The following is a 5,550-nucleotide window of genomic DNA, read 5'->3' on the forward strand; positions in this document are numbered from 1 at the left end:
GCGGCTCTTTAGCACCGCCCTAGTGGCTCTCTGGAGCTTTTTCAAAAATATATGAAAAAGGGAAAAGATCAGGACAAAAAAACATATTTTTTGTTTTAATTTGGTTTCTGTAGGAGGACAAACATGACACAAAGCTCCATAATTGCTATAAAGCACACAGTTTATATTAAACGTGATTCACTGATTCGATTTGGCGAGTGCCGTTTTGTCCTACTAATTTTGGCGGTCCTTGAACTCACCGTGGTTTGTTTACATTTATAACTTTCTCCGGCTTTCTAGGACGTGATTTATGCCTCTTCTTTTTCTGTCTCATTTTGTCCACCAAACTTATAACGTTGTGCATGAATGCACAAAGGTGAGTTTTGTTGATGTTATTGACTTTTGTGGAGTGCTAATCAGACATATTTGGTCACTGCATGACTGCAGGCTAATCGATGCTAACATGCTATTTAGGCTAGCTGTATGTACATATTGCATCATTATGCCTCATTTGTTGGTATATTTGAGCTCATTTAGTTTCCTTTAAGTCCTCTTAATTCAATGTATATCTCATGACACACTATCTGTATGTAATCCATTTTCTACCGCTTATTCCCTTTCGGGGTCGCGGGGGAGCTCAGCTACAATCGGGCGGAAGGCGGGGTACACCCTGGACAAGTTGCCACCTCATCGCAGGGCCAACACAGACAGACAGACAACCTTCACACTCACATTCACACACTAGGGCCAATTAATATGGCTTTTAATTTTTTTGCGGCTCCAGACAGATTTGTTTTTGTATTTTTGGTCCAATATGGAGCTTTCAACATTTTGGGTTGGCGACCCCTGGCCTAGACTGATACCCTCACCCCACCACATCTCATCTCCCCGAATTGAAAATAATCAAATGTAAAAAAATAAATAAATAAATGATAAATGGGTTGTACTTGTATAGCGCTTTTCTACCTTCAAGGTACTCAAAGCGCTTTGACACTACTTCCACATTTACCCATTCACACACACATTCACACACTGATGGAGGGAGCTGCCATGCAAGGCGCCAACCAGCACCCATCAGGAGCAAGGGTGAAGTGTCTTGCTCAGGACACAACGGGCGTGACGAGGTTGGTACTAGGTTGGGATTGAACCAAGGACCCTCGGGTTGCGCACGGCCACTCTTCCACTGCGCCACCCCGTCCCAATAATATGTATATATATCATAATATATAATAATATCATATATATAATAATATGTATATATATCAATCAATCAATCAATCAATCAATGTTTATTTATATAGCCATAAATCACAAGTGCGTCAAAGGGCCGCACAAACCACAACGACATCCTCGGTAGGGCCCACAGAAGGGCAAGGAAAAACTCACCCCAGTGGGACGTCGACCATGATGACTATGAGAAACCTTGGAGAGGACCACATATGTTGGCAACCCCCCCCCCCCCCTCTCCAGGGGACCGAAAGCAATGTAGGTCGAGCGGATCTAACATGATATTGTGAAAGTCCAATCCATAGTGGATCTAACATAACCGTGAGAGTCAAGTCCAAAGTGGATCCAATATAGTAGCGAGAGTTTTTATGCTTTCTGAGCTCACTATGTTCAGTGCTCGCTGTACATATCCTACGAAGTCAGACCTACACTGTTACAATGTCCATTTCTCAGATGATTTCATTGATATCCAAAACTAAACACCAAGGCCCAACCCCCTCCACAACCCACCCCCCGGATTGTAAATAATGTAAATAATTCAATGTATATACTATGATGATTAACTTGTGTGATGAATGTATTATGCTGATAGTATATATTTGTACCATGAATTGATTAACGCGGATCTTGACTTAAACAAGTTGAAAAACTTCCTCGGGTGTTACCATTTAGTGGTCAATTGTACTGAACTGTGCAATCTACTGATAAAGTTTCAATCAATCAATCAATCAAAATGTGTGTGTGCTATATCTTCTGGTTGTGATTAAAATATTAAAAATATTGACAGACTGCCAAGCCTCTGGTGATGCTCCCATGCCAGCAAGACATCTGATTGGCTGACCAATATTTGCGCTCAGGTATAGTACAGGCTGTAACTTCCTATTGTGTGCATGCAGAGATACGCTAAGCTAAGATAGGCCAGGCTGGGCTCAAGAAGCACATGAAAAAGCTGAGCGGGGAACAGCGGTGTCTTGTTCTGTGCTTATGAAATATTCACATCATGCAGGCTGGAAGACGACACGCAGGATCAAAAGCTCAACCTCTGTGACCTTTGACCCACCGCGGTCCCGGTCTGATCTCGTGTGACATCACGGAAGCCGCGTCCTCTTGCCGCAGCCGAGACGCACGTGAGCTTCAACATGCGCATCTTCCACACTTGCCATTAACCTCAAAGGCCTACTGAAACCCACTACTACCGACCACGCAGTCTGATAGTTTGTATATCAATGATGAAATATTAACATTGCAACACATGCCAATACGGCCTTTTTAGTTTACTAAATTGGAAAATTAAATTTCCCGCGAAGTGTCCTGTTGAAAACGTCGCGGAATGATGACGTTATTGGTTGGAGCGGACATTTTATCCCAGCACCACTCACGGCTAAAAGTCATCTGCTTTAATCACATAATTACACAGTATTCTGGATATCTGTGTTGCTGAATCTTTTGCAATTTGTTCAATTAATAATGGAGACTATAAAGAAGAATGCTGTTGGTGGAAAGCGGTGGATTGCAGCTGCCTTTAGCAACCAAAACACAGCCGGTGTTTCTTTGTTTTTTGTGAAGCTTTAATATGGAACAGAGTGGTCAACCGAACATGTTTCTCTACCACATGTCAACCGGCAGGTTTCGGTGAGAAAATTGTGGTAATAAGTCGGCTCTTACCGGAGACATGAGCGGAGCTTGCGTCCTCCTGCCGCAGCTGTCAAAAAGGCAGCTGCGACTTTCTTGGCTCCTCCATGGCTTCCATCAGAGACACTGGCGGTCACCAAACCCCTCCGACTTTCAGGTATGACTTTCTAATCCCACTAAAACACTAGTAACACAATAAGCAGATAAGGGATTTTCCAGAATTATCCCAGTAAATAGCGCTTCACTCTAACTTTCCTCATCCACGAATGTTTCATCCTCGCTCAAATTAATCGGGAAATCGTCGCTTTCTCGGTCCGAATCGCTCTTGCTGCTGGTGGCCATGATTGTAGGTAGATAGATAGATAGATAGATAGATAGATAGTACTTTATTGATTCCTTCAGGAGAGTTCCTTCAGGAAAATTAAAATTCCAGCAGCAGTGTACAGAGTTGAGATCAATTTAAAAAAAAGTAAAAAGTAAATAATGGGGTTTTAAAAGGAAACAAAATAGAGAAATATTACAAAAAGAATAAAAACAATGGGAATAACAATATAACAGTAAAATAAGAATATAACAAGACAAAGTAGGCAGTAGTGACCATGTTATGAAAACGTATTGCACTGTTTTTGTTTTGCATCCCCTGTCATCCTAATACCCCCCGTCCCCCGTCCCATGTAAACAACGTGAGGATGTGAGGAGCTCGACAACGTCTGCTACTTCCGGTACAGGCAAGGCTTTTTTATTAGCGACCAAAAGTTGCGAACTTTATCGTCTATGTTCTCTACTAAATTCTTTCAGCAAAAATATGGCAATATCGCGAAATGATCAAGTATGACACATAGAATGGACCTGCTATCCCCGTTTAAATAGGAAAATCTCATTTCAGTAGGCCTTTAAGAGTGTGTGTGTGTGTGTGTGTGTGTGTGTGTGTGTGTGTGTGTGTGTGTGTGTGTGTGTGTGTGTGAGACACTCCAGGCTCATTTGCATAAGACACATGAGGAGTGCTGTGTGGCGAAGAACTACAGCACCACCCGCTGGCCTGTGGACGCCACAGCATGTCATGTGGTCAGCTGAAGGGGGGCCTGCATTTTGACTGGCAACAGGAGCCTGTTACTGAGTGTTTCCATGGCAACAGTGGGTCGCTCAAATAGCCGAGAAAAATGACGAGTCATGTGACGTCTCCTTCACGGAACATACGTCCTCAGACGCCCATGGAGAACCCGGGAAGGATGAGGGAGGTCATGATTGGACTTGTGTGAAGAACATGTTGACTTCCTGTGTGCTCATGTCTTCCCGAGGGCCTTTGTGCGCTCTGGAGGGGCGGGGGAGTCTTGTGATTGGCTCAAGCCTCCTGCGCTCCCATTTTCCACCCGAGCGCTCATCCGGCACACACGCACGCGGCGCTAAGCTAACGCTAAATGCTCCGAGGCTCCTCGCAGCCTGCGATGCGAATCGAAACGTTTGCTTCGTGTTGTCCAAGACAGCCAGCAGGGGGCGTTGTCAAACACATGATTCAGTCACATGACTCAGCGGCAATACATCAGCCCACAATGCATTGCAGCCGAACTGGGGGCGAGTGGAGTTTAGACAATGAGGCGTGGATGATGTCATCACTTGACGGAGTGCTTTGAAAACACACCTGCTAATCTTTTAAAGGCCTACTGAAACCCACTACTACCCACCACGCAGTCTGATGGTTTATATATCAATGATGAAATATTAACATTGCAACACATGCCAATACGGCCTTTTTAGTTTACTAAATTACAATTTTAAATTTCCCGCGGAGTTTCCTGTTGAAAACGTCACGGACGCGTGTTTGTGACGTTATTGGTTGGAGGGGACATATTAGCCAGCACCACTTGCGGCTAAAAGTCCTCTCTTTTAATCGCACAATTACACAGTATTTTGGACATCTGTGTTGCTGAAACTTTTGCAATTTTTTCAATTACTAATGGAGAAGTCAAAGTAGAAAGATAGAGGTGGGAAGATTTAGCCTTTAGCCCAGAGGTCGGGAACCTTTTTGGCTGAGAGAGCCAAGAAGCCAAATATTTTAAAATGTATTTCTCTAAGAGGCATATAATATATTTTTTTAACACTGAACACAACTAAACGTGTGCCAGAGTATAATAGGTCTCTTATTCTTTGTAATAACATTGTTATTCTGAAGCTAACTGTGGAGGGGGCGTGGCCTGCGGGCCTGCAGCAAAGCAGGATGTTGCCAGTACCGGCCTCGAAATCAGCGACAGGTGCGTAGATGTGCCACCTGGGCCTTGTTATCTAATCCCCTGTCGCTCTATTATAAGCAGCAGCCAGGAGGAGAGACAGGGTTGGGGCTGGAGCCAGAGGGCGAATGAGGACGAAAGAGAAAAAGACAATTGCTGGAATGCAACTGAGAGACTAATTGAAAAAATATATATATTTTAACCCTAAAACAGGCTCTCATGTTGTTGCTTGGTGGTCTGAAGAACTCCCAGGAGGGCAAGCCCAAATTACTTCTTACCATTAACGCAACTTCTTGAATAAAAATGCATGAGAATGTTTTATATTTTGAATGTTATTTTTAACATTATGATTACAAGTGGAATTATTCATTACTGTTAAGCAATGTCAGCTCAGATTTATCAGAGGGCCAGATGCAGTTATCAAAAGAGCCACATCTGGCTCTAGAGCCATAGGTTATCTACCCCTGCTTTGGCCACACAAACACAC

At 43.5% G+C, this 5,550-nt stretch overlaps 1 long non-coding RNA gene across 1 annotated transcript; it reads left to right on the forward strand.

The window, feature by feature from the left end:
• The first annotated feature begins 229 nt into the window (after positions 1-229).
• LOC133559953 (uncharacterized) lies at positions 230-2,335 on the forward strand. The gene is made up of 3 exons (XR_009808357.1): positions 230-355; positions 1,994-2,063; positions 2,213-2,335. It is a non-coding gene; the product is annotated as an uncharacterized LOC133559953 (long non-coding RNA).
• The last annotated feature ends 3,215 nt before the right edge of the window (positions 2,336-5,550 follow it).

Source organism: Nerophis ophidion, linkage group LG10 (assembly GCF_033978795.1).
Source record: "Nerophis ophidion isolate RoL-2023_Sa linkage group LG10, RoL_Noph_v1.0, whole genome shotgun sequence".
NCBI classification, from domain to species: domain Eukaryota; kingdom Metazoa; phylum Chordata; class Actinopteri; order Syngnathiformes; family Syngnathidae; genus Nerophis; species Nerophis ophidion.